The sequence below is a fragment of the Macrotis lagotis genome, chromosome 1, assembly GCF_037893015.1.
Source record: "Macrotis lagotis isolate mMagLag1 chromosome 1, bilby.v1.9.chrom.fasta, whole genome shotgun sequence".
Lineage (NCBI taxonomy): Eukaryota > Metazoa > Chordata > Mammalia > Peramelemorphia > Peramelidae > Macrotis > Macrotis lagotis.
The window spans coordinates 126,979,749-126,991,152 of NC_133658.1; positions in this window are offsets into that span (position 1 = coordinate 126,979,749).

Consider the following 11,404-nt stretch of genomic DNA (forward strand, 5'->3'; position numbering starts at 1 on the left):
CAACAGGTGACTGACTACCTCCTCTTCAAATGCTACAAATGCAAATCTCCCCAGGGAGCTCCCAGGGAAGCAGTTATGATGAATTGAATTAAGGAGAGGAGAGTTGGGGAGGGAAGCTAAGGAAAGGGCTCTGGAAGCACAGGAAGGCCTCCCTTTAAGGATTTCACAATTTTGGCCTGACTTGGCCCTGGTCATATGGACCACAGGGGTCCAGAATCAGGTCACGCTTTTCATCTCCACTTTTCTTTCCTTGACTGGCAGCAGGGCCCAGTGGCTAGAGCTGCTTGCCTCTGCCTGTTTTAAGCTGTTGTTGCTCTTGGTTAGCCATGTGATTCCTGGACCTTACTGCACATGGAATTTTCTTGGCAAGGATAATGGAATGGTTTGCCTTTTCTAGCTCATTTTAGAAATGATAAAACAGAGGCAAACAAAGTTAATGAACTGTTCAAGGTCATTCAACTAGTGTCTGAGGCCAAATTTGAACTCAGTTCTTCTTGACTCCAGGTCCAGCACTTTGTCTACTGGGTCATCTGGCTTCCTGTTTCAAGGAGACCTGATAATAATTACCATATTTCCCCATATAGAAGACATACCCTTCTTCAGAAAATTTGGAGTCTAAAAACTGGGAACATCTTATACAGAGATTGTAGACTTTTTACTTGCATTTCCTGCTTTTTATGCTTGTTGTCTTTACACTCATTGTTTCGCATTTGTTGCCTGTATATTAGGTTACATTTTGCCACGTTCTGTCCAGAAATGACTCAGAAAAGATTTTCATACAGTGCTGAATTCAAATTCAAAGTGATCCAGTTTGTAAAAGTTAATGGAAATCATGCTGCTGAACATCAGTTTGGTTCTCTTCCGAGACTGACCACAGGAAGTAGAAAACCTACTGAAAATGGCCTGATTTCAAGAGAGAGAATTGAAGAGATGGATTGAAGAGCAAAGGGCCATTGGAATTCCTGTGTCCACAAAGATGGTTCAGCATGAGGCAAAAAGAATGGCCGATAAAAAAGAAGTAACTGATTTCAGAGGAGGACACAACGAGTGCTTTAGGTTCATGAAACAGAATGGGCTAAGCACGCATCCACATGCCAGACTTGCCCAGGGAGTGCTTGTGGTCAACCACAAACTAGGGCAGAGGCAAGAAAACAGTCAGAGCCTCTCCTAAGACAGTGACTCATCATCATACACAGAAGAGGACAAACTGATGGATAGGAGTTTTGATAGTGATAAGGAGTTTTATGAATTTTAAGATGAATAAAACTTGAATTCAATAATTTCATGTAATACACACAGGAAAATATGGTAACTAGCACATAGTACTCCTTTTTTGGAGTGGGTGGGGTTAAGTAACTGGCCCAAAGTCACACAGCTAGACAACAAATAAGTGTCTGAGGCTCAATTTGAACTCAGGTCCTCCTGACTGCAGAGTCAATACTCTATCCACTGTACTACCTAGCTGTCCCTGGCACATCGTACTTCAATTCAGTTCAATAAATATTTATTAAACACTGTGAGCCAGGCAATGTGCTAAGCACTGGCCATACAAATAAGAAAAAGACAGACAGTCCCTGCTTTCAAGGAGCTTACTGTCTCATGGGAGAAGATGAGGAAGTACTGAGTGAGGGAATGATGTTCCAAGGAATCAGAATCAAGCAAAGCCTCTGATGGAAAATGGCAAAGTTCTGAGGCCCCTATTGAGGAATGTTTTTTAGGAGGAGATTATTGTTTGGCTATTCCTATAGTGGATAGAGCACTAGGTCTGGAATCAAGAAGACTAATCTTCCTTGTTAACATTATTCGACTCAGTTTCCTCATCTGTAAAATAAACTGGAAAAGGAAATGATAAATGACTCCAATATCTTTACCAAGAAAACCTCAAATGGGATCACAGAGTCAGACAAGATTGAAAAATGACTGAATAACAAACCAATCCCCCAGGGAAGGCAGAGGGGAGAAGGAAATGAAAAAGTATTGAGTATCAAAAGTTGCATCAATCAGTGTGGTCCTGAGATTTCAAGTGATCAGCTTATCCTGGGAGAATTTTGATTTTCTCTGGAATTATCCAGAAGAGGCACTAATGGAAAATTAAGAGTATTTGAAGTTGTTTAAAAATGCCTTTTGATTGATTGAATATCAGACTATATTAGAACTATTTGCTATGAATTCACTATGCAATTGGTAGCACAGTGGATAATATGTTGGACCTGCAGTCAGGAAGACTTGAATTTAACTCTGGCCATAGACACTTTTCTAGCTTTGTGACTCTGGGCAAGGCACTTAACCTCTATCTGCCTAGTTTCTTCAACAATCAAAAGGGTAATAGTATCTATTTCCCAGGGTTGCTGTGAAGATTAAATGAGATAATTATTTGTAAAATACTTAGCACAGAGCCTAGCCCATAGGTTAATAGTATTTTAATAGATATCTTATACATGGGAAAATATGGTAGCCTCTTTGAGATTCAGTCTTCTCTGTAAAATGGAAATAACACCTGTCTAGCCTTCTTCCTAGGGTGTTTGGTTAATATAGGTAAATCATCAAATAAATGTCAGCTCTCATTCTTTCTCAGGCTAAAGAGAAAGCAGAAGGTGAGAGAAGGGGTAGCATAAATGATATTCCCTGTTAGGAAGAAAGTTCTTGGATCTTAGTAAAATAGGAATCTTATGAAATTCATCATGCCAGGAAAGTTCCTTTAAAGCCTTCATTTTACAGATGAGGAGGTTGAATCTCAGAGATCCATGTCACTTGAAGGAAACACAGAAGCCAGCACTCCTTTCAAGTATTAAAATCTATAGTCCAGTGCTCTTTCTACTATACCCCAGTTTGGAGGGGTTCCTTAAACCAAGGAGGCTCTGTGAAAATAGTGATATGAAGAGAGATGGGGAGAGGAGCTGAAGAAATTGCCCTTGATATCTCTTACAGGGAAGGGCTCATTTCCAAGGCTTATAGGGATTGTGTAGTAACTTCTGCCAAAGGCTCCATAATGCTCACACCTCTTTTTGGAACACATAAACCTATCCTTGCTCATAGATCACAGACATTTAGAGATTTCTATCTCTAAAGGCCCTTCTGGGCCTTTAAAAATAATAACATTCAGTAAGCACTTTGCAACAATAAAATGCCACAGAAATGTCAGTCAATAAATATTTGGATAAGTACTTGCTTATGACAGACATTATGCTAAACACATGAGATACAAAGAAAGGTAAAGGACAGACCCTGCCCTTGAAGAGTTCACAATTTATATTATCACCCTCTTATTATTGCCATTCCAATTCCTTTATTTTACAGATGAGCAAGTTAGAGCCCAGAGCAGGAAAATTACTTCTCTGGCCACAAACAAATAATAAAGAGGCCATCAAGACTTCCTGTAGTGCTCAGGTCTACTGAGTTTTCCACTGTGCTAGCTGCCTCCTACAGCTATCCTTTTTTATCACAACTAAATGTTATATCATCTTGTGGCATTGACTCACCTGCATCAATACTTTCTCTTTCCTTTGCCCACCACGTACCGATAAAGGCAGAAGAAGCAACAGGAAAGCCTGGGTTGTAAACAACCCACAGATCAATCCCAAAGTGCCTAAGTCCAGTGAAGAAAAAAAGGAGTCCTTAGAAATATGACATACAAAATGTGACAGATTTAGCACAAGGAACCTGTGATGCTTTGCTGTTTGTCTCTAGTTTTCAAGGTTAGCATTCAGAAGACTGTTTATTTCCTCCTTGGAAATTTATCTGCAATAAGGGTATGCTCCCTTATCTGAAAGAAGATTAAAAGAGGCATTACAGAGAGAAGCAATTTGGTACTTATACCAGAAAATGTTCTAGACCTGAAGACAAGGTTAAAATTCTACTTCAGAGACTGTGTGAACCTAAGAAAGTCAGTTGTTGGATTTTAGTTTCTTCATCTGTAAAAAGAAGGGTTTGAACTCAATGACCACTAAGGCTCCATCCAGTTCTATATCTATGATCCTATAAAAATTTTCCTCAAATCAATATCTTGATTAAGGCTCTCCACAGGCAAGAGAAAATTTTTTTCTGAGAGAAATAATTTATCACCACAGAGTCTTCTTTTCACAGGATGCTGAGTACATTTTGGTAAAACTTTCTTTGGCTCACTATATCCTAACCCACTCCCCACACCCAGTCATTGCCATTTCACAGGGAAATATTGAAATTATAAACTTTTCATTTTGGCAAGATTCATCATTAAAGTTGGGGCCCTTTGAATTCTTGGCTCATTGATTTTCTAATCTGTTAGTACTTTCCCCTAGGCTTAAGAATGCTATATTTGCTTCTTTGAATCATCTAAAGGTTTTATTTCAACAAGTTTCAGAGAATCTCAGAGATAGAAGAGATTTGAAATCATATAATGTAGCCTCCTAATTTCAGAGATGAGGTCTGAAAGGTAAAGAACTATCTTTTGTGAACTAGGGTCTTGTTGGCAATTGAAATTATTCTATTTGTGAGGTTATAAAAACACTATCTATTTCTGTTACATGTTTTTAGTTCTCCTTAACTGAGGAAGGGGAGAGATCTAGTTAGTTAAGTGATCGACTTATGGCAATGGATATTGCTTTATGGGTAGAATGTCTTGATTGATGAGAGTGACTTTGGCATGGTATAGTGAAAGAATGAGCTCATCTCTTGCAGGTTCAGGCATTCATCTCAAAAATTCAGGCAATTTGCTAGACTCAATGTGGGGACATAAGAGGAGGTAGAAAGAGATATCATAAATGAATGAAAAATCACAATAAAAGGTTAGACATATAATCCCTGTCCTCAAGGAGCTTACATTCTATGGAGAGGAACAACACAAAAAGGGGTGCTAGTAGGTAGAGAAAAAGAAATAAGGCCACTGAAAAATGAAAACAAACATGCTTCTTTTGGGATTTTAAAACTGCTCAGGATTTTATTATCAAATAAAGCAAAGTAAACAGGTTAAAAAAAAACTCCTGAAGGGTCAACAAGCACTTTAGGACAGAATGAATTACAAAAGTCTAGGTGTGATTGCTTGGTAGACAGAGACAGAGATAGAGAGGGTGATAAAAAGAGGTAGGAATAAGGACAATCAGAAAGAGCTGATTGGGAGAGAGAGACAGAGAGAGAGAGAGAGAGAGAGAGAGAGAGAGAGAGAGAGAGAGAGAGAGAGACAGAGACAGAGACAGAGACAGAGACAGAGAGAGAATGTGTCTGTGTTTATATGTGTTTGTGTGTGTGTGTGTGTGTGTGTGTGTGTGTGTGTGTGTGTGTGTGTGTACTTCTAGTCAAGATGGTGGAAAGAAACCAGGCACTGTCCTAAGGTCTCTTGGCTTTCCTTCAGAACCAATATGAATCAAGTCTCTTAACAGAATTCAAACCCACAAAATCCAGAGAGGAACAAAGGAGAAGAACATTTACCAACATGTTCTGTCTCAGAGGAATGTGGGTGAGGCAGGAGCAGAGAGCAGAAAGCCAGCACAGAGGCTGTGGGGTGAGACCTGGGACTAACCGAGAAAAGCCAAGGAAGCTTTGGCTTTGTGAGTGGGCAGGAGAGTTCCAGAGACTTTGAAGGGAGAGTTCCAACACAGCAGGAGAGATCTATTATTTTGAATTTTACAAATTTTCCCCTAATCTTACTTCCCTCCCCCGACCCCACCTCCCTAGAAGGCAGTCTGTTAGTCTTTACATTGTTTCCATGCTATACATTGATCTAAATTGAATATGTTGAGAGAGAAATCATATCCTTAAGAAGAAAAAATAATATGTAAGAGATAGCAAGATTACATAATAAGATAATTATTTTTTTAGATTTTTTCAAGGCAATGGGGTTAAGTGGCTTGCCCAAGGCCACACAGCTAGGTAATTATTAAGTATCTGAGGCAGTATTTGAATCCAGGTACTCCTGACTCCAAGGCTGGTGCTCTATTTACTGAGCCACCTAGCTGCCCCAAAGTTTTGTTTTTAATTAAAGGCAATAGTCTTTGGTCTTTGTTCAAACTCCACAATTCTTTCTCTGGATACAGATGGTATTCTCCATTGCAAATAGGTCCAAATTGTGCCTGATTGTTGTACTGATGGAATAAGCAAGTCCATTAAGGTTGATCATCACTCCCATGTTGCTGTTAGGGTGTACAATGATCTTCTGGTTCTCCTCATCTCTCTCAGCATCAGTTTACACAAATCCTTCCAGACTTCTCTGAATTCCCATCCCTCCTGGTTTCTAATTGAACAATAGTGTTCCATCACATACATATACCACAGTTTATTAAGCCATTCCCAAATTGATGGACATTCACTTAATTTCCAATTCTTTGCCACCACAAACAGGGCCACAATGAATATTTTTGTACAGGTGATGTTTTTACCCTTTTTCATAATCTCTTCAGGGTACAGACCCAGTAGTGGTATTGCTGCATCAAAGGGTATGCATATTTTTGCTGCCTTTTGGACATAATTCCAAATTGCTCTCCAGAAAGGTTAGATGAGCAACAATGTATGTTCCAGATTTCCCACATCCCTTCCAACATTGATCATTGTCCTTTCTAGTCATATTGAGCCCTATATTTTCAGTGGAATCCCAGTGTTTCCAGTTGAGTCTCCTCCCCCTAATCCCTGTGGAAGAAAGTAACTCTTCCCAGAGTAAGCACAGTAACAGCCCTCCCACTCCCTCCAGGCTCAGGTGTGGGCAGCATAACTATCTCAATAGAATAAAGAGATTAACTATAGAGCCCAAGTGTCCAGCATATACATTGTGCTAGGCTAATCCAAACCATGTTGCCTCCCAGCCTCCCCCCCCCCAGGCCCAGGGAATGGACAACAAATCAAGGCCACAGACACTCCAAAGAAAGCCTCTAGCACTCCTTACTTGTTGGCCCACTTGGAGTTACTAAACCCAGTGAGCAAAGACTCTAGGGTTTTTAAAACCAAAGGTCTGTGAATCTGCCCCTCCCCCAACACAAGGAAAATTAAGAAAGACGATGGAAAGGGGGGTCCATTGAAAGCTACCTCCAAGACAAAGACCCTAACTCAGAGAGAGCTAGAACTTCTGAGGAGAATAACAATTGGTCTCCAGTCCAGAAAGACTTCTTAGAAGAGATCATAAAGGAGTTTAAAAATCACTTGGAAAAATTGAGAAAACAAACCAAAGAGAAAATTAACATCTTGCAAGAGAAAATTAACACCTTACAAAGAGAAAACAAATCCTTGGAAAATACAACTGAACAAGTGCAAAAAAGCAAATAATTCTCTCAAAACCACAATTGGACAAATGGAAAACTCCTTCAAAAATAGAAATGACCAATTGGAAAAGGAGTTCCAAAAGTAAATGAAGATAGACTTCTCTAGAAAAAAAGAATGGAATCCATGGAAACTAATGACTTCATGAGACAAGAAGAATCTGCTAAACAAAAGCAAAAAAATTGAAAAATATAGAAGAAAATGTAAAATACCTCATCAGCAAAACTACTAACCTAGAGAACAGATCCAGGAGATACATTCACTGGGCTTCCTAAACACATTGAGGGAAAAAAGCCTAGAATCAATAATTTAAAGATCTATTGAAGGAAAATTGCACTGATATCATGGAACCAGAGGGCAAAATAGTTCTTGAAAGAATACATCCATCTTCTCCTGAAAGGGATCCCAAAATGAAAACACCAAGGAATATTGTGGCCAAATTCCAGAACTATCAGATAAAAGAGAAAATCCTGTAAGCAGCCAGAAAGAAATAATTGAGATACTAGGTTGCCACAATAAGGCTACAGAGGATCTTGTTGCATCAACATTAAGGGATCAAAAAACCTGGAATACTATATTCTGAAGAGCAAGGAAGCTTGGAATACAAACCAAGAATTCACTATCGTGAAAAACTAACCCTTTTCTTCCAGAGGAAAAGATGGACATGGAGTCTTCCAACTTTTCCTGACAAAAAGACCAGAGCTAAATAGAAAAATTGGACTTCAAATAGGAGACTCAAGAGACACATGAAAAGGTTAAAAAAAGGAAAAAGAAAAAAAAATTGCTATCCAATAAGATGAAACTGACTATATCCCCACCCAGGAGAAAGATTCTCATAACTCTTGAGAAATGTAACTTTATTAGAGAGAATATACTTAACCAAGTAATGGACACTCCTGGACTTGTTCATGACTCTGATAGAATGATTTAAAAACAATATCTCCTTAAAAAGGGGAGACAGTAAAGAGATTGGAAGATGGAGGAGACTGAATGGAATAAATCACATTACATGAAGAGGTACAAAGGACCTATTGCAATAGAGGGGAAGAAGGGAAGAGATGAGAACCATTTGAATCTTACTCTCATCAGATTTGGCTCAGAGAAAGATTAACTACACACATTCAGTTAAGTTAAGTTAAGTTAAGAAACTTATGTTACCTTTGAAATAATAAAAGGGGAAAGGGGGAGGGGGAGGAAAAGGGGAACTAACAAAGGAAGGGTAGGAAGAAGGGGCCAAGGGAAAGGGGAAAGATAGGGGAGGGTGTGGATAAAGGGGGCAAATACACTGGAGGAGGTGATATTAAGAAGTAAAATACAGGGAATATAGATAAAGTGAAAAAAGGGGAAAATAAAAGCAGAAGGAAAATAGCATGGAAGGCAATAAAGAGTAATTATAATTTTGAATGTGAATGGGATGAACTCTCCTATAAAATGTAAATGAATAGCAGAGTGGATTAAAAATTAGAAGCCTACAATATGCTGCTTACAAGAAACTCATCTGAAATAGAGAGATACATATAGGGTAAAGGTAAAAGGTTAGAGCAGAATATATTTTGCTTCAGCAGGAGTGAAAATGGCAGGGAATGCAATCCTTATCTCATACAAAGCAGCTGCTAAGATATATCTCATTAAAAGAGATAAGGAAGGAAACTATATCCTCTTAAAAGTTACCATAGACAATGAAGCAATTTCAATACTAAGTATGTATGCACCAAGTGGTATAGCATTCACATTCTTAGAAGAGAAGCTGAATGAGTTACAGAAAGACACAGGCAGTAAAATTCTACTAGTGGGAGATTTCAACCTTCCTCTCCCAGATTTTGATAAATCTAACCACAAAATAAACGAGAAGGAAGTTAAGGAGGTAAATAGAATGTTAGAAAACCTAGACATGATAAACCTTTGGAGAAAATTGAATGGGAATAGAATGGAAAATACTTTTTTTTTCCTGCAGTATATAGCACTTTCACAAAAAATGACCATGACTAGGACATTAAGAACCTTATAATCAAATGCAGAAAGGCAGAAATAGTGAATACTTCCTTCCCAGATCTTAATGCAATAAAAATCATGCACAATAGTGGGCCATGGAGACACAGACTTAAAATTAATTAAAAACTAAATAACCTCATTTTAAAGAATGAGTGGATCAAACAACAAATTATAGAGAGAATTAATGATTTCATCCTAGATAATGACAATAATGAGACGACATACCAAAACTTATAGGATACAGTCAAGGCAGTTATTAAGGGATATATATTATATCTTTAACTGTTTACATGAATAAAATAGAGAAAGAGGACATCAATGAATGAAGCATGCAACTAATAAAAGGGCTGGAAGCCATGATACTTGGCTTAGTTTGGCTACATGGCATAGAGGAAGTCCATGGTACTCCATGTTGTCTAGAAAGAGTGTGAGAAAAACCCATCTTGCTAGATGGAAGTTAGAGTCAAAGAAGTTGTGCCAAGAAGTGGCAGCACTTCCTGTTAAATACTCTTCTGTAATAGGTTGGACAAGGTGCTTGAGGAGTAGTCTTGTCACTTGGACCAGATATATTCCAGTGGCAAGCTATGTACAGTCCTTCCTGTCCCAAGGTGCTCGACTCCCAAGTTCAACATGTCATTTCCTGTCATGCCAGGTCTATGGCCAAGGATAGGTGAAAGGGAACATGGGAGACAGGATACAAAAAGCAGGGGTCAAGGGGAGACAGGATACAATCAACTGGAGTCAGTTTAAATCTCAGGAGCAAACACCCTTCCACAATTAAACAGCATTAAAGGTACATTCATAATTCTCTGCATCAAGTCTAGAGGGCTTTCTTTTTAGGTCACACTTCTAACTAGCTTATTTTGTTAGGTGATTTCTGAATTGGTATGGTTTCTTTTCTCTTTTAAATAAACTAGTGTTCTGAGGCATAGCTAGAAAAGAGATTATTCTTGTTGACAACAACAATAGCAACAGATAGGAGGTAAAGGAGAAAGAAAGTACCTCCTCCAAAAGGAATTAAATCACAGTGTTAATGAATGAAAGGTGAATTTGGTCATGGAACATGGGGAATTCTAATCCTAAGGAGTCAAATATTGTCAGAAGCTCAGAAATCCTGGGAGGCTAAATTCCTCAGATTGGGATTGGGATATCAGTGTGCCTTGAGAAAATTAAGAAAGATGAAAAGCCTAGGGGCTTAACTCAAAGTTAAGATAATTCCCGGTTCTCTAGGTGAATCAATTGGAAGCTGAATTCATCAAGGCCTAAAACTGAGGAAAGATACTGTCAGGAGGACATTGAGTCTCATGGAAGTGATACAATTAGTCATTAGGTTTAGAGCCCAAGTTTCCTTCCTACCTCCCAGCCTACTGACTATTCTCTGACATTATATTACTGCTGCTCATGCAAATTTACCAGTCTGCAACTTGTCTCTTCCCAGGATGTCTGGCCCAGGACCCAGTCACAACTGCTGCTGTCTGGCAGCCCACATTCTTAAATTTGCTCAACAGCTTTTATTTCCTGCTTTTATCAGATTTGTTCCCTTCACACACATAGCACTCCCTTCTTTCCTCCTCCAGTGTTATGAATAATGCCAGAGCTTTTTGGAAGATGCCCAGGACTGACTTGCTCATATATCACCCTACCTCTTTCCAGCTATTTTCCCAGTATTGTTTCTGTGAACTGTTTTCAAAGAGGTCATTCAATTGTTTTCTAAGTGTTTTCTAAGACCTCTGTTGCTTTTCTCTGACAGTTCAAATCCTATCCATTCTTCAAGGCCTAGCTCAATCTACAGAGGTCCCTCCCTCCAATGTACTTCTCCTATGGTACTTACTGTCTATACCAATCGTTTGAACTTAGGAATTTATCATTACCTATTTCCTGGGTGTATCATATGACCCCACAATAGGTCTGCAAACTCACTGGGTTCAGAGCATGACATAGTAAAGAAAAAATATTCTTCCTCTGAGAATCTAAAGACCTAATTCAAGTTCTGGCTTGGTCAATAATTCACTTTGTGATCATGTGACTTCCCATTCTATGATTCATTTTCATTTGCAAAATGAGGTAAGATTAGATAGTCTTGGAAGCATATCATATTGGGGCAGCTAGGTGGCACAGTGGAAAGAGAGCTGGCCCTGGAGTTAGGAGGACCTGAGGTCAAACCTGGCCTCAGACACTTAATAATTACCTA